Source organism: Anopheles marshallii, chromosome 2 (genome assembly GCF_943734725.1).
Source record: "Anopheles marshallii chromosome 2, idAnoMarsDA_429_01, whole genome shotgun sequence".
Lineage (NCBI taxonomy): Eukaryota > Metazoa > Arthropoda > Insecta > Diptera > Culicidae > Anopheles > Anopheles marshallii.
The window spans coordinates 70626664-70645684 of record NC_071326.1 but is presented as its reverse complement, the minus strand read 5'-3'; the positions used below and the strand labels follow the sequence as shown (position 1 = coordinate 70645684).

General features: G+C 43.7%; 1 protein-coding gene across 1 annotated transcript in view; it reads right to left on the bottom strand.

Moving 5' to 3' along the window:
• LOC128718506 (teneurin-m) overlaps positions 1–19021 on the bottom strand; it is a 509672-nt gene that overhangs the window by 213677 nt on the left and 276974 nt on the right. The window lies entirely within an intron of this gene.

The window sequence follows — 19021 nt, the reverse complement described above, 5'->3', positions numbered from 1 at the left end:
GGTTTCACTCGTACGCGTCCAACAAACACGCTCCACTTCTGCTGATACGTTACGCTGTAGCCGTCCATTTGTGGTGATTCGCTTGCATCATTTACCGGCAGTACGGTCTTATCTGTGCGTCAATAAAGACGACACCGGCGTAGACAGCATTCCATGAGTCTCCCCGGGGGTGATACCGGGAACGCTAATGATTGTTCCAGTTCAATCGGACTGCGTCCGATAGTACTGATACTACCAATCCATCTGCTAACGTATCCTATCATGCGTTGCACTTGCATAAGAAGAGCCTTATCAACGGTTCACCCCAACAGCGTGGAACCTTGGACATCGGGTCACCTCACGAGGGATGCTGGGTTCAGCTTGGTGAGTGTTTAAACAAAAAAAACAAACATCAGAAACCTTATTGGATCGAACCGAGCTGTGTACCAATATTTTTACTCACGTCCTGAACGATGGGGCCCAACCGTTTGACACATGACGGAAGTGGTGCCAACCGGGGAATTCGAGCGAAATCCTATCCGATGACTGTTTGTTTTGACAGTTCAATCGGTGTGTGCGGGTTAGGCGACCGATTAATTGATTTATTTTCTATTACGCGCGTAATCGTCGTTGGTTTCCAATCTATTTCAATACCCTTACACGTCCAAGCGCGTGAGTCAATCGATTCGGCACGATCTTGCAGACGGCTCGTGTGCGGCAAGTGATCTGCATCCCGCTCGATCGGAATATTAATGAACGGCAGCTGACCGAAATGGTTGTGGTTTTCTGGTGGATGAGTGACGCATTCGGGGAAAGGCAAAGGGGAAACATTCATACCGTACGAACACAAAAGGGCAATTAGATCGTACGATGGAGATGATTTATTCTTTGTTTAAGCAATGTGAATGCGTAAGAATCTTTATGATGATTTTATGAAAAGCAGACACATTCATCGGTTTTTATTCAATTCTCGCACTAGCAGTAGATGTTTATCCTGCAGCGGATGACTAATTTTTCTTTATTACCACGCTCAGCATTGCTGCCCATTGGGGGGGTGTGCGGGCTGCGTACGTAGCACGCTAGTTTTATTCCCATTGCGCCTTAAATCACGCCTACGAATTGTCGTTATTTTTTATTTTAATCATGCACCCATCACGGTGGTGCGAGGAGCACCGAGCACCACGCTTTCTAATCGAAGTATTTAGCAAGTACCAGTGCGGTGCTACCCTCAGCAATGGGCCACCGGTCGAGGTGATGTGGTGTGCATATTAACATAATCGACCGTTCGTGAAACGCTACCGCTTGGAGCGGAGAAAACGCGCCTGATTGATAATGAGAAAATGGGCGCTCGATTTCCGATCCTGGTCGCATCCGGCGGGGCGGAGTGTCCGCGAGCTCTGCTTCATGATTGAGGCACGATTTTCCGTTAGGTAGCTAGATTTGCGCCGGATTTCGATTAACTTCTAACCTGCCTGCTCGACTGCTAGCCGGCCGAAGCGTTCGGTTTGGTGAGGTTCGTGTACGAATGGTCGTTCAAAGTAATGTATGTTTGTTTGGGGTGTAATTTATCTGCCGTTCGTTGGGAAGCAGTTTGGTGGCACTTTCTCGAGGGGTTATTATGTTATTGTTTATTATGATTTCTTGGTTGATATTTCTCTTTCTGTAAATATATGGAGCAACGTTGGGTGAATCTGATTATGATTCATGAATCGGTATGAATCATTAAAACGAATGAATAGTTCTGAATCTCTCTTATGAAGATTTGCAATTCTTTAACGGTTAATAAATCGCAAATGAGTCATGACTTAACAATTAACCAATGAAAAAATTAAATTCAACTCGAATGACTCTTCAATGACGACGATTCATAAATGAGTCATAACTGGAAATTATTTTGTATCATTTTGATCGTTTTGAAAATGATTTAGATTATATTCTAGAATGAGTATATATTTCTTTATATTATTATGACTTTTTTTTTCTTTCTCCGAAATGTTATAGCTTTTGACTCTTTTTAGCTGGTTTTTAATAAAAAATTCATTTAAGAAAAAGAAATTTCCTCATCATTTAAACTTTACATTCGCTCAATTAAACAGCACATTCCGTACCCCGTTGACTCAATGCTCACATTCGTCAAGCATTTTAATCTGTCACTCGGTCTGTCTCCAACTCAACGGCTGCCATTCAGGCCCGGGAATAATCTTCCGAAACCCTTCGAGTTTCCTGAGCAAAAACTTATTCGCGGCCAGGAAATGAGCCTACTCGTGGCGCAGATTAATCCGTCAGCTGTCCGCCTGCCACCAATCGCACAAACGTAAAGCATTTCAATTCCACACCAAGTGTGGTCTGGTTTCAGTGCAGTTGTTTTTTTCGTTGTGGGTATTTTTTATTTTTCGCCATCCAACTATCCAGCTCCGGATGTCGTTTAATTCCCGTAGATGTTGTGTGTGTTTTTTTTTCGTGTGTTTGTGTGTACATCGAAACATATGTGCCAAACCATGTGCTGCAACAAATCGTAAATGCAAACGAACCGCATCTTGCCTGAGAAGGGCGACCAAGAAATAAAGATTAAACAACGGCGCGCAGTGTGTATATGCTGGTGGATAGGGAGTGCCCATTCGCAGATAGAAGTTTTGCGATATTTGTTTACGATTTCCGGTGCGCTAAAGCGTCTGGCATGTGAGAGTGTTTTTTTTCGGGATTGAGCATCGCTGAAGAATTTACTAGCGTCTTGCAAGAGTTCCTTTTTGGGGACTTCCGTACATCGGGACCAGATTCGGATCGATCGATCGCCGCAATGAACAAGCACGACAAATGATCCCTTATCTGATCGAAACGCTTTCCGAAATATTCAATACCATAATGGAAAAATCTCATCCTCGATCTGGACGAAAAAATATTCATTTAATTCCATTTTGTCAAAATGCAAGATCTTCCATATCGAGTCATTTTAGATGTACACGTTATTCTCCAGAATGTAGATCACCCTCGAAGATGTACCGTGAAATAAGGGATGATGTTGAAATTATGTACAAAACGGCACTGGTTTGCCAGCTGCATTGAAAATGGTTGTATTTTTCAGAACAAACTGGTGAAACAAAGTTAAAAAACAAAAAGATCACTACATCCGGAACCAAATGGACGGATGCAAAGTGTTACACCAGTCGTCTTACGATGACTAACTCCAAGGATTACTGGGCAACGAGAGAGAGAGAGAGAATCAGATTCAGGAATGGACAATAAGCAAGAGAAACTTTTCAATTCGTAGAATTTAAAGCACGTCCCGAAAGATATAAGCCAGATGAGCAGCAAAACGCGAACCGAGCAAGAAGAAAAATGACAAATCTCCCCGTTGCGTCGTTAGCAGCTCGGTTGCGTTTGCCGCAGCGTGTGTTTTGCGTATGGGATGTTCGCGTAAGTCACCCACCGGGAGGCAGTCGTCGTCGCCGTCGTCGTCGTCGTCGCGGTTCACCGTCATCATCCCCCAAAGCGAACGCCGATATCATCTCCATTTCGAGTTGTCTTTTTTTCTTTTGCCAGAAAAAATAAAGGTTTGCATCGCTGGGTGTCTGCGAAGACAAATGGCAAATGCGTGTTGTGCGGAGATTTATGACGTTCGGAAAGTCGGCAAATAGTTTGTGCATGAAACGCGTACCCAAGGGCGAACCGTATGGCGTGGCGTTCAAACAGCAAAGTGGGAATTTTGGTAACCAATCGGTCAGCCGCGAGTCATCGGGTGATGGTATAATTGAGCACCGGAAGCGATAGAAATGTGTAAGAGGTGCTGGTAGGTTGGATGTAAACCTAATTTAAATAATATTTTAACTTGATAACCCCTCTAGACAAGAATTCCCATAATTTGTTTCTTTGCTGTACTAAAATAAGTATTTTTACAGCTTTTCAAGGAAATAGTTGGAAAACACGGTCTCTATTTACATAACCTCGTTTAAGATACTATCACTCTTGTCAGATCTTTCGAATCATTTCCTTTCTAACTGTAGTTTGAACTGCAAAATGTCGACCGATCACGATCGACGTTGATTAGCAGGCTTAAACATACACTGCCCCTAACGAACGAACCGGAGCATCGATCGATCACAACATGCCCATTGGGTCAGCCAGATCCCTAATGAGCCACCGGTAATTACTTCATCAAAAATTCACAGCTAATCGATCATCCAACAGCCGATCCGATCGACAAACGATGCGAGGATATTCCACGCTTGTTCTCTGAACATGCTGCTCTCAGCAAAACTCGCTGAAAGATCCAGGCGGGATATCGCTCTAATAGTCCTCCCAACCGATGCTCATTAAATGATCTAAAACGATCGTGTATCGGGGTGGGTTGTGGGCTCCTCCCAAACCACCGGAACCGAGGCAAAAAAAAAACGCGAATCACATTTTAATTGACCGAAAAAACGGCGAACACAGGTTTGTTTCGCTTGTTAATAGATTTTATCGCTTTTGTTGTCCGTGGGCGCCCCCTCAAAGGAAGAACCTGGCCCAAGTGACGACACATCATTAATATTCATAACGTTCCCCGCACCGGGGCTGGATGGTGGCTGTTGTTCTGGCCCCGTGGGATGTGCGTGTTCGATTTTGCGATCTTCCCCCAACCGATGGACGGATAATATGAGCGGATAAATGAGCTCCTTGGTTGGTTGGTGCTATGCGTCCCGGCAGGAGGACGTAACCGTATCGTAGCCAACATCTGAAAACAACCGGGCGCTGTGGTTGAGGTGTGTTACTGTAGAGAAATATTCACCAAATCACCGTGCTCCTAGTGTCCGGATTGGGTGATATCGCCGGTTCACGTATGTAGACCAAACTATCCGTGCCGAGATAAGTCCCAGCCAGACCGCGCTCACACACACTCGCTAAACGAGAGGATATCGGGCGGGAGACCACCAGCTGGTCTGCGGCAATCAAGATTGTGAAGTATCCCGACGGCTTTACAGAGGCGAACGCGACGCTATTGTTTTGGCGTAGTGCGGGATGTGCTGCGCGATAAAAGTTTTCCCCCCAGCGCCGATCGCCAAAAAAAAAACCGACAATGACATTCTAATTCTTATCACAGTTCGCAAATCTGAAAGCGTTGCCACGGGAAGGCCCGTGCGGTTTTCGTGGGTGCGAGCCAGGCATCCACTGTTGGGCTTCTGTCCCGACGCAGAGGGAAAGTTGAACTTGCCAAGCGCAGAGCAGCAGCAGCAGCAGTAGCAGCATCATTATTTAGTCCAGTGCAGTACTAAATGCACCACTTCGGGCTTTTCGCTCGAGCATTCCAGGGAGCGAAGGGCCGCGAACGGGCGACACCATGCGCAGGGTCCGTTGTTAAGCGTCCACTTGCCGGGGTCCGCCGGGCAGGGAACCGAAGTTTGAGCACCGAATCTCATTTGAATATCATTAATATTTGCAATTTCTCGAAAGTGTGTATCTGAAATCAGCCCAGCCTGGGTTTTGTTCGGTTGGGTTTGGATACAGCAGACCAACGCTCCCTGACATTGAGTTCTCGCCCAGTCTTTGTCGTCTCCGCGTGAGGTTCGTTGTCGTTTCTTCTCTGTGTTTTGTTCCAGCGCTATAATCGCGGGAAGTTTTGTGGTTTCGCGCCGTGTGGAAGCGGACTTTTGACGCGGCCTTACCCTGCGAGTCGCGACCTAGATCTGGCCAGTGAGATCTCGATGGGAACGGTATGGATCGGTGACCGGAGCCATCAGCAGGTACGGTGTACGGATACTTGTCAAGTGGTTGAGTCCGCAGTATTGCACTGGCACTGGCACTCGGCCGGGTGTTCCGCAGTAAGTAAGTCCACTCCGTGACTTGCTTGGTTCAAGTTCGCTTTGGTGGGCAAGTTTGTTTTTCTGTGGCTGACAGGGAGCGTCCTCCCTGCTCCCATAATAGCAAACCGAGGGATTGGCATGTAAGCGAGCATTATTGAGACAGTTGAGCGGAGTTAGTAATTGGGAACTTGTTAAGATGTGTGTAAAGTTTTTGTTTAAAAATACAAAAGCCCTCATTGTTTTGTAAAGCATTTCCTATTTCGGTCGCTTGTTTTTTTTTCTAGCCCAACAACGATGGTCTGGATGGTTTAAAGTTTCGACGGTACTGTAAGTACCGTGGCACTGTATTACGAAATAATCTCCACACGGCAACGCTCCGGAACTCCAATTGGCAGGATTAGCTCGGCTCATATCACCATTCGCCCACACACTCGTAAGCGAACGTAACTGGAGCACGGAAGCAGATTAAAAACAGTCGTCGCTCTTCCGTCGGCAAACCTGGTGGAATTGGCCCAGGAAGGTTACGGCGGCTTCTCTGACCCCCGGAATACAGCACATACGCAAATTGACGTACCCCGTTAGCGTACGGTGGAACCTCCCGCGAGAGATCACGCAAACTTTCGGTGCCTCGCGGGCTCATTATTTTATTTACATTTTAATCTCGACAAAACACGAAACGGCATGAAACTCGCATGAGCCAAAGGTTCGGTTGTTCGTGCGGCTTGCGATAGGGATATGGGCTTCAGGTGAAATGTGTAGCTCTCGGTGTTTGTTTGTTTTTTTTATTTGTCTGTTCCGCTATATCCCAGGATGCCTACGGGATGTTTTCTTCCAACGAAAGGCACAGTTTTTTCTGTTGGCTTTTTCCGGATCTGGTTGGAATCAAGCGGTATGACACTTTTTCGACACATTAAATGCAATGGGCAACTTGGGTCAGAAGTTCAAGTGTTGATGTGTATGTGTGTATATGCCACAAGGTATGCGCAAGTGGCAAAGAAATGTTGGAGCGCGAGGATTGGTGTTTTATTTTCGGGTCGGTTCCGGTGTCGGAAGCCTTTGGCATTAACAATGCATGCCACTAGGTGGAACACGCCGGTAAGGTCCTTCGAGGGAAAGGTTATTTGATGAATATTGGGACGAAACACAGGCAGGTATTATTGTTGTCGGGTTGCCGTGCGAGTGGTACTTAGCTGATTAAAGTTGAATATTTGCGCACCAACTGGCGGTAATGCGAAGAATACCGACATTTAAAGAGTGAGCGTAGGATTTTGGAGTCTAAAGTTTAAAGATCTTGTACTGTTTCAATTTCTTAAGAAATGAGCAATTAAGATTTCTTACCAAACTATCATGTTGTAATACTATTCTAATCCCTATATTTGCATCCATTAATACATCAAGAAAAATTGAGTTCCTCTAGGAGTCTTACCTGGAAATAAAAAAGGAAAACAGAGAAAAAATATTAATCAAACGCACCTAATTCTCACTTCCGTTTTGGGATCAAAAACTAGTTTCTGTCGTTGTGCTTCCGGTTCCAGCAAGAGGTCGAATCGCAAAGTTTCTCCAAGCAACAAAACACAGCATTTCAATTAGAAGCCGGTTCGACCCTAGGGAGTGCATGACTCTTGGGTTGCCCCGAAAAAACCACCGGCTCACCCGTTACCCGTAGCGATCTCTAAGAAAGAGATCAAGTCTCCAAACAAAATCCCTGCGGTTTTTCGGGTCGCAAAGCGTCATTAGACTCGTTGTGCGAATTTTCCGCCAAACCCTGGCTTCCGTTGCTTGCTTGAACGCACTCCCCATCACACGGACCAGTGATCTATGGGCGCGCGGGAGTTGAACATTCCATCGGAATGTTCTTTGTTGAAGTGTTTAAAGTTTTCCCCCCTGTACCGATCCGTGCCTTCCACCCATAAGAAGTGTCTTTTGTGGACGATGCTGCACTGTTGTGTGCCATTAGAGCGTTTGCGAGCGTGTCCTGTACCAGTTGGAACATTCTTCTTTTTCCTCTGGGTACTTAGTCGTTGCCGTAATGAGGAGAAGTTTTTTGTTTCCTCCCTGGGCTTTCTGCCCATCTTCTCCTTGAGCGGTACAAACGTACTTGCATCGGATGTTGATGCCGCACGAATGGAACTGTACCGGTGCAACCCAAGAATTGGTACTGTTGCTGCTGTGGCTGCCGCTGGAAGGATAATTACATTAGAAATTATTATCTGCCAACTTCCGAGTGGCTGCCGAGCATCAGCAGGGGGGTCTATGTACGCGATGACTTTCTTCGGCCCCACTGCAAGCAACATCATCTGGGGTTTCTTTACCTTTTCCATTCCCCACTATCTCCTAACAACCGTTCCCGTTGTTTGAGGTACTTTAGCAAACTTCTCCAAAACGGGAATTCTTTCTATCACATCGGCAACCAGCGTCACTAGCTTTACACGTCTTTTTTTTTTGTTTCATTTTCTCCACCAAAGCAACGACTCACCGCGGAGTATATTTCCCACCAGGCACAGAGGCATAAACATAATGGTGGGCATCATGAGAGTGGCATTAAGCATCGGTAACACTGCGTGCGTTTATTAAAGTTTACCGTAAAAGTTAGCACGAACAAATAAAGTTCAACATCAAAGTACCGGACTGGGTTTTTGCGCTTTTTTGCGTGTGGCTGCTGCACGAGGAATGCTGAGCAGAGGGAACAACAGCAGGACAACGGCAAAGGACATGGAAATGGTACTCAAATAATAGAAGAAAAAAAAAACGACGAAACACACGGCGCGCTATAAGAAAAGTGAAAAAACTAAAACAGGCGAGGAAACTTAAACATCGTGAAACCGAATTACAAGATGCAAAATAATGGCGTCGAACAAAGTGCGATACTGCAGCAGCATGTAAACGAAACGGGCAAGTTTGCAAAAAAACAGGAAGTGTGGTGAAAAACAGGGTAAAGTAAACACGAGTGAGCGTTACACGAATGGTTTCGGAGGTAAGCGTTACACCTCAAAAGACCCTGGCAGAACTGCTAAGGTAGGATGGAAGCGAACAAATAATAGAAATGTAATTTGCCGTTCCAAGGCTGGGATACGGTTCGGTCCAAGGACAGTAGGTGATGGAAGGCCACCGATGGGTGGTTTCTGTTGGTGGAGCGAATCATCTGTATTGAGCGGGGATGTAAAAGTTTACCATTTGGTGCTCATTTTGTACGCGGATACTATGCATTTGGATCGGGAAGTTTCTTTCGCTTGAAACGATTATTTTCTGAAATATTTTAAGAAGAAGAATTACTAAGAATTACCTATAACATTGTTTATTTTAATCATTAATGTCATTTTAAATTTTTATCTTATTTTTTTTTAAATAAACTAAATTAAAAATTGATTTAAATTAGTTAAAATAAAATTGCTTTTAAACAAATGATCACTAAAATAGTTTGAAATTTTATAATTTGTGGTAAAGCTGGAACCATTTCATAATAATGTTCATGTTAAATTGGATTCTATGAGGTGGAATTCGTCTCACAATCAGGATATTGACATATTCGACACATAGGATAGCTTTTAAAGAATCCGAACTGAACTTAAAATTGTAAGAAATCCATGAGATTCCACGTTTCTTTCAAAATATCTCCGCGTGAAGTTGAAACGAATTGAGAAATGACTACCGTTTTCGTGGTATTCGTCTGTTGAATCATTTGGTGGAAAAATTTAAACATTATATTGTGCTTAAAACGTAGCAAATACCTTGAAGAAACGAATGTTGTTATTCTCTACAACTTCCTGGAATATTTCCTTAAAATAACGAACTGTTATTTTTATTTTGAAAAACTGATCTGCTTTTATACTTTTTGTATATAAAAACAATATCGTTTGTTTTTGGTTAGACTTAAATCGAGGATTTCAAACTTTAGGCTTCGAAAAGCCATTTAGTATCTTGAAGAAATAAATAATGCATAACATTGCAAAACGGAAAATTAGCTATTATTCTGAGCAATACTTCTTTATATACTTCAAGGATCACGAACTCTACGCAATCGCAAATGCAGCACTCGTCTTTTTCTCCCTTCAAAAGGAAACCGGTGATAGGGTTCAAGTGCGTCCTGCCTTGCGTGAGATGGGCCCATGAGAATTATGCTGATCCGGGTTTGCATCTGTAGGTCTGGTTTGCATTTGCAAGAGATCATTTTTCCCATTATAAATGCACACTTTTTAGTTTCTTTTTTCTGGAGCAAGGAAAGTAATTCCTGCTTCCTTGCAGTGTCTGATTGTCGGAAGGGATGGCGGCAGTTCCCATTCCTGGAAAGGCTGCTGGAGACGATGTGAAACTCACGAAGCGGTTGATCTTTCAGAACAGGATGGGTAGGTATGGCGTAACCTCAACGCGGTACGAAGATCAAGAAAGTGAATCCAGAAGAGACCTTTCGTACGGACGCCGGTAGTCGGTGCGTACTTCCCACCCTTTTTTCCTTATCTCCTGAGATAACCGCTCAATGAATGGCAAATAATATTTTCTTTCCGTTTTGCCACCATTACCACGAGCGGCATCGCTCTTATCAGCTCACTTATCTCACTTCAAACGGACATGTTGCATTTCCGCTTCGGTCGGTTGCAACGGGCCGTACGAATGACGAGTGCAACGTGAGTGGCACTGATCCATTTGTCCAAAGTACGCGGGCTCTGGCGGCGGACGACGATACAACGATGCGCGCTTACGTGCTGCAAAAACGTGCTACCGGATTGCGGGGAAAAAACGGTGGAAAAAAGGATACGCGATCGTAAAGCAGCGTTGCAACGATATGGGTATGGCATGTTGTTTCGATTTGTTGCGCTTCATTATGAGCTAACTTAATGCGGTTTCGTCGGGTATGTTTTGCGGTGGCCTTAATAATGCACATGCGTTTGCTGATTGCATGAAGTTGAGCGATTGTACGAGTGTTTTGTTTTGGTGAGGGGGGGTTTACTGCAGGGAAGATACGCATTTGTAACCATTAGGAGGTTCATTAGGAGCTCAGGTGTTGAAATTGTGGGACTTAAAACAACCAATGTAAGTGCGTTGCAAAAACAAACAACAAATAAACAAATGGCTGACAGGTGCTTCGCTCGTTTTAGGAAAAGTTGTTAAAAAAAAAGAGAAATCGTGAGAGATGTTATCATAATGATGTGGTAAGGATCATTAGGAGCATACTCTAAAATTATTCTAATGAAGGATGATTTCTTATGCATTAGAATGTTAAGAAAAAAAATTTCGCTCTATCTACAGGATGTCTGCTGAACATCCTTTCTTTTAGCTTTTATTTTTCACTCGTGAAGAACGGTCAGGCTTACGGCCAATAAGGTTATGATTTTGATTTGTAAAATTTGACTACAGAATGGCTAGAACTAAGAGAAAGCATACTCTTAAGGTACTTTACGCGAGCAGGGCGAACTAGACAGGCTACTCTACAACCCACTGCTAGGGTTCGGGTTATCCAAGACTTGCAGATCCTCTCCTTTCAGTCAATCCAGATCTTGCCATGATATCAGTATTTCGTAGTTTTGGTTTGAGGATTCAACAAGGTAAAAACCAAATTATGAAGTCGTCACAATCAGATCCTCTAACAAAAAGATCACCTTCTTGAGGGTGATTGTGATAAAGCTGATCACACTTTTGAAATTGTCCAAAATATCAATCACTTTGGATCAAAATCCAACATCAACAGTTATAGTGTCGGTTGAAGCTAACACAACATAACCAATATATTTAAAATATTGAAAATCGTATAGGAGTCCGAGATGCCCAAGGAGTTTTGACCAAAGGCGAATGAACTATACGAGGTGTAAGGTGAGCTCATTATCGGACATCAAACTAAAGTCAGGCTACGGTGATGCTTTTGGATAATCCAGTTTTGGAAAACTTAAAGTCCTAATGGACCGAGGTATAGATGGCCTCCTTTGAGATGACTCAAATTGATGGACATAATATATCTTATTTGCATTGAAGCTTTTGTAGAATAATTAACACGCTTCAAAATGATGTGACAGTAGCTTGCTTGTCACTAACTTCGTTATCGTCTTTTACGACCTTAACGTTTCTACTGCCTGTCAGTCTAATCGATTAATGGCTGCACCGATTAAGGTCAAGACAGTTTAACAAAGTACCGTGTGGCTCATAAAGCAAATATGCGGTGCCATACCGGAGACAAACAAAAGGTAAACAAGAAATTCAACGGCCCATTTGCAGCTCGACTGCACATTGTTGCAAAAGCAACGGAGAAAGGATCGCAATAAATTGCGATGTTGCGATGCTGGCGGTTTTTATTCGCATGTTGGCGCACACCCCTGTAATTAATGTATTGACATGTTCGCGCCACAATTCACATCCATCCTTTACTGTACGAGCAGAACAAAAAGCAGTGCAAGTATGGCGAAAGATGCGAAGCGAGAATAAAATCAAAGGCAGCGAAATCAAGGCTTCTCCTTTTGTTTGCTGCATCTCCTTGGTTGTTGCACACCGTTGTTGGCGCGATCGGTTCAGTTTTGTTGGGTAGCAACGTTCACGACAACTTTTTACATAAAACCGCTCTCCTCTGACGGCCTCTCCAACTCCGAGGAACAACCAATCGAATCAGCTCGAATCATAATTGTTAGCAATTAATTCACAAACAACGATTACGATGGCAGGCTAACAACAACATTAGGAATTAGATGGGGCTCTTCTCGTTTTTTTTTTGTGAGTGTGTGTCTTGTACTCATCGAAATCGTGACATGAGGAACCCTTCGACATGAAACAACATTGCCATTATAAGTGACTTTTTGCTGGCAGTGAAGCGAAAGGCAGAAGCGGTCTTTGTAAAACCAGGTTGCAGATGTGGTAAACGTATGTGCTGTGCGACATCAGCTGTAAGGTTGGTGATGATGATGACTCTGTCGATTCGCTTCCCGAGGCATCACGAAACATTCCAGCGAACGTCGTACGGTATGGCACGGTTTCCAGCGCCATTCACTGTGGCAAAAGTGGGACCACTTCGAAGTCGTTTGCGCATGCGCCCCTAAAGACTCCCGCGTCGAAGTCAAAGAGCATGAATCATAAAATAAGCGACCTACAGCCCTCCCAAATCGGTTCCATTCCTCTGGTCTCTCTTCTGGTGTCGCTTTTCAGATCCCCCCATCTAGTCCAGTGCTAATAAACAACAGTTTCGCCCACCCACCGCACATAATGGGAGGGATTGGAGCTGTTGGAGCTGTAAATGGAACAAAACGTTACAACAATTTACCCGATTGAAGGTGATTTTTCGTCGTCTTCGATGTTGGTTGGGTCTGCACTGGAAGCAGAAACCACCGGCATCCCGGGAATCGATGGCAAACAGCGCTCTACTGCTCCGTTTCTTTGGCTGCTGTTGCTGTTGTATACTCCCCGTGTCACGTGGGAGTGCAGTATAAATCTAGCAACCGAAAAGTACACATTAGTGCCAGCTGGTTCCGTAGATCAACCAAACCAAACGGTACCGGTGTGGGTGTAGGCTTTTTTTTTCGCTGTGATTTAACATTTCATAAGCACAATTTTCAATTATTCAATCGTCCAATAACGAGCATACCGGCGCGTCTGGTGGAACTGTGTCACTGTGCGATCGCCGCGAGACGGAGACAATTGGACACGGTGTTGCGGAATTAAGGCTTTGAAAACGTTAATTTTTGGAGGGCGTTTTGTGATTAAATTTATTTTTCCTTTAAGCCGTACTGGCGGGATTGAGCTTCGAATATTCGAACGCCACTGTATGGTGGGGGAGTACACTGTTGGTCGGAGTGGCACATAAAGTGGAGAGCGGGGCGTTGATAGAAGGGAGTCGTTGCAGGAGATTGAGTTTGGAGATTAGTTCGCAAGCTGCACGAAGTTCACTCGTAGATGACATTACGGGTGGCAGCATACATGGGTTGTGGACATGTCGGTGAGTTGAGAATGATTTTTATCGCATCATATTTAGCTGCTTAGAGTGCCTTGCTTAATGAAATACGTGTCAGATTGAACCAATGAAACCGTATGCTATTTTTCGTTGATATTTTGAATTAAAATGGTCATTTTGATTCAAGAATTGCAAGCTAAATTATACATTTTACGTAATCTGATCTCACATTGGATGCATGGGAAAAATAGGACTTATCCTCCAAAACAAATGTGTGTCGTTGAATAACCTCAAAGAGATGAAATCCTTTGCTTTTTACCCTGGACCTACATCAATCTGTCGAGGCACTATTTATGTAACTGGCAGCAAAACGAATACGCTGATGCATTATCGATTGATCTTTGATGTTGTTGAATGTTACCGCCATTCGTTGAGTGTAAGTAGCACAGGTTAAGTGATTGAATTTGTGATAGCTTGCCCGGGCAAATTCAAAGAAAGGTCAATATGAAATTTTTGGTCCACTTTCTACCCATTGACCCATGCATAACCTAGTGCTGGGAATGGAGAGTAAAATCACAATTTGAATGCAGATCGATTCCTTTCACTTTTTCCCCTGCCTCAACTGCAGCTAAATATTGAATACGGTTCGCGCAAATGCAATGCACCGTTTGCAGATTAAGTGACACGAGCTACGAAAATTCGTCGAACCAACATTTTGACGATGATGGTGTGTGGTATGGCAAAAACCCTGACCATCGTACAGGTTTGATGCTGGTACATCGAGCATGTTGACTACATGATAATGTCCATTATTCGGCAGAACAAGCCAGGTCAGAATTGGAGAATTAGAACGTCCAGATTATATTTGGTTTACTGTGAACTTGCTGATTAATTTATCATTAAGCAAACAGGCGTTCGGTCGTGTTACGCTGTAAATTCACTAACGTATACTCTATTTGATATAGATTACGCATGTTCCAGGGCTACTAGGAAACAACTTGTTTAATAATAGAATAGATAGCATTCCATGAAGCAAACGCGAAACGATATCCAAAGTTTTATCAAAATACGTGATTTATATAAAATAAATAAAACTCATGATTATTTGAATACTTGATATTTAATAAAAAAATAATTAAATGTAAAAATCGTTGAATTTCAACCGCAACTTTGACCCGAGTCTGTAAACTGAAGAACTGAAGGCACAACATCTTCCTCAAAACATTCACCATAATGATGGAAATGATTGTGTCGCATTTATGATTGGAAGTCTTATCTTGCCTGTTCACGGTCTATTTACACGTTTACACAGTGCCACAAATCCACGTGCGGACACGTGTTAGCTCCAAGTATAAGTTTCCCCGTCATGTCTAGGGCATTAGACATTGCTAGTCAGCGCAAAACACGGAGAAATAATTAATTAACGTCACCCTTCGGATATTGGGGACGGTTTGACCGTGATTGTGCTGTCCATTGCCGGGTGTCCATTGTCATTCGCTAATGCCATCACTATCGGCACATTGCAACAACCTAACCCTCCTCGGTGGACATTGGCCGAGTGGCAAGGAATGTCGCTATCTATCGCGTACTTGCTGGGCAACTTTTCCGATGCGGCGAATAGGCGAATAATAGACATATTTTCTTGCCTGTAAATGTACGTCCACAAAGGCAAAGTAACCACTAAAAGGAATTTTCTCTCTCGTTCTCGTTTTTTTACCTTCCAGTCCAGCCGTTCGAAGAATCAATAAATGACGCAAAAGGGAAAATCCCTAGGCAATCTGGACTCTTCGCCTTTATCAGTGCCGTTTTCTTTATGGCCACGAATCGCCTTCTTGCCTTGTGAGGTTTACTTTTGACTTCATTTGATCAGAGCCGCTTTTGGAAGAACCAAAGGACCTCCGGGGCCTCCTTCCATTCCAATATGAGTGTGTTTGTTAAAAATGACCTTACTTTCGATGTTACAGACACTGGCCGAACGGAAAACTCACACGGTCACCTGCCGGTCAAGTGGTGTCCGATTACGATTATTTGTGCAGTGTTTTGCACAAAACTCGTAGGGCACGCTCGGAATGGCCTAGACTCCCGGGGCTTTAGCCTCCTGGGTGTGATTTCGTTTGCAGAATAACTGCACCGGACACATCCCATCGCGGCAGATGACATCCCTTCGGAAGGTAAGGTTCTGGAATCTTTATATTGTTGTTTTCGGTCACTGGCCCGGCGGGGGCATGGTGACACTGCTGGACCGAACGGGAGTGTCCAAGTTCTGGTAAATATTTGTACATTGCTTAAACCACTCTCCGCAACACAATTTTGCTTCGATCCTTCGAGCAAACTGTTGGTCACATGTATCGTCCCATGTACGGCCAGCTCTTAATATTGCCCTACGGAACGTATGCCTGTCCCTTATCCTTCGGACAGGGATTTTACGACGGGTTTTGTGATAGTTTGACCAAGAGAAAAGCGCAATTTTCTCTGTCCATTTATTTGTTGCTTTGAAGCGAGCCATTAATTAATTACGTACTGCCGAAGAAAACCCATCTCCGACCGGTACGAATTCGGACGGAGGACGGAAAAGATTGTGATAATATTGGTTGTGGATGGGGAAGTTTTCCTTGATGAATAAGTTTAACGACCAGAACTAACCGACAGGCATCAAGATTTCAAACTGTGTGTGTGTGTGTGTGTGTGTATGTGCACTAACTACCGGCTCCTTCACCTTTGTTTTGGCTAGCAGGGACACAACTTTGGTCAAAACATTTAATGTACCTCAGTCGGTGCAGGTTGTTATGCTGCCTTATCCGTAGGCAGTCACTTTTTATCGCAATTGCTCAACTAACCTGGCCGAAAGCATCCGGGCCTTGAGTGTTGTGGTCTGTGAAGTCCTGTGCAATCTTTCCTAGACAGAAGACTGACACGGCCAGATGAACAGTTACGGTTGAATTCCGGAAGCATATCGTTACGAACGGAAGGAACGTCTGGACAGGTTACACCGTTGAACTAAGTGAAGACCTCCTCAATTGGATATGTGCAACTGAACATCTTTGTTTCGGGATTAGGTTAGATTTGATGTCAGTTAAATTAATATTCTTCATGTTTTTATTTATTTTTTTTCTTCTAAAAAATTTTCACTCAAGTAAACAATTGTTTTAAAATTGAAGCCATTCCATAACTAAGGTATTTTGGCGCAATCAGGCACTTTTAGTTAGCTTCGTCATGTATATCTGCCAACAAGGTATCAATCGTACTACGGTTAGCTCAACCTTACCTCTCCGAAATGAGTCAATGCACGAAATATCGTATCAAATGTTGACCGCAAATTGATGGGTGATTTCGGGACGGTTGAGCCCTCCATCATCAAACCAACATCAGATATATTGGTGATCTCCTTTCGCTAGTAGACTGTACCCAAATATCCCCGAAAATGATACATGGAACCACGCCACGGATGTCCGACAATTAGATCTTGTCCGCATATTGATGAACGAGCTGCACGGAACATACCTGTCCGCTAAATGAAGATAAGCATAATGTGGCATGTTTATGTTTAGCGTGCTATGCCCGACGGTTATGCAAATGAGTGGTTTTCGGAATTGAGTCTTTTGCGTTGATGCAGTGACATAAATGAAACTCTGCTGCTAGCCCAAAGGCACACCTGCAACTCCAGATTCAGAAAAACATTTGGGAGCTGTGTTGCAAATGAATGGCGCTTAGGGCGTTCGGGGAAAATTGAATTCTAAAGAGCTGTCGTGGTAAAATTTGGTTTACATATGAACTGTTTATTAAGCTTCTGTGGCTAGTATTTCGAATCATATATTACATTTTGGGAACACATTCGATTTTTAAATTTCCTGTATGGTTCTCTCGTTCGTACCTGGTTTAAAGTCATCCCTAAGTCATTAATCACCTCAACTTCAAGCTCTTTAAACCTTGTCATAGATCCCGTCCATCGTAAAAACGGTCCCCAATCCAACTCCCACCGGAATCGGCCACAGATTTTGTAAACAATTACGAGGACCCTTCTAATACTTTTTCCCCCTTAGCGGCTCATCCATCTTACGCTGCTCACTTCCATTCGGTAGATTGGATTAGCGGAGTGGGTTGTAATTACGGTGAAAAAAGTGGTTCCTTAATTAAATTGCATCGTCCACGCCCGGGCCCGGGAGAATTGTCTTATCTTTTGCGAAATGCAAATGATGGATCTTCTATCGAGAAGGTTGTTTTTTGTTGCTGTATACATCATAGCCACTGAAACAAATTCATGGAAGCGATAAAAAAGAATTGAATCCATTTAGTAGAACCCAGGCACTGATTACTTCACTTTGCATTGCTCAGCTTTTCTTCGTCCAAGGATGGTAGTCTCCCCGGGGACCGAGCACGACCGGTATAGCTGTCTGAAAATCAAAAATCATAATGCTTGTTTCTCCCTCTATCTCTCGTCCCCGGACTTTTGGATGATCCCACGCAGAAATAAGCGAAGCACCCTTAATGATGGAAATTGCTGCGTGGATCAAAACCCCGGCACCAGAATGATGGAAAAGTAAACATATCATTACTACAGCTAACCTCCCACTGTTACCGTTTCCCAATGCCACTGCTGCCAACCAACCGACTGCGGGCTCACCAGTGTGTTCTTGGGCTTTGTTAGCAATCGGAACGGTCAATTATGAGGATGCAGTTATCCTGCTCCAATGAGGCTTCCTCCGTAAAGCTTGGCTTGGAAGGAGGAAGTTTTCCAAAGGCCGGTCGGTGTAAGCAATCAGTGCAATTAAATTGTAAAACATACCCCAGTTTGCAAGGTGAATCTTTGATTCGAGCACGCTTCGGCAGACTACCAACGTGGCGTGTGGCCCACTGACGGGAGCACTTTGTATTATTGAAAAGCGATCAGCGCGCGAGTGGAATGTCTTGAAAAGTTTTATTTTTCTATTATACAAACCTTTCCTTCCACTGCCGTGCTGTTCGTGCACCATGTGGGAAAGCCACGGCCGTGTAGAACACTGAGGAAAACATCATTCCATCTCCTTGATGGGAATCAATGGGGTTGGGTTTGTTATAGCAGTTCATACACGGTTTCTTCCTAGAGTTCTGTAAACTATATTTAACCATTTCAACGACTTTTAGAGGTGGTTTACCATTCGCCATTTTGTTTGCAGGATTGAATTGCAGCCACGGGAAAAATCATGCACAGGAACACAGCAAAGAAAGTAACGCAAGAATCCCCTTACGAAGGAAACCAATCCCACACGGCAGGCTTCAGAAGTTAATTCAATTAAACTAATTAAAATAAACAGAGACGAATTATGTGGTGTTGTGTAGAAGAATTATTGCTAAGGTGTACCATTGACTAGTATCGAGTTTGCAACGAGACTATCAAGGGAAAAATGGAATAATACCCCTGAAA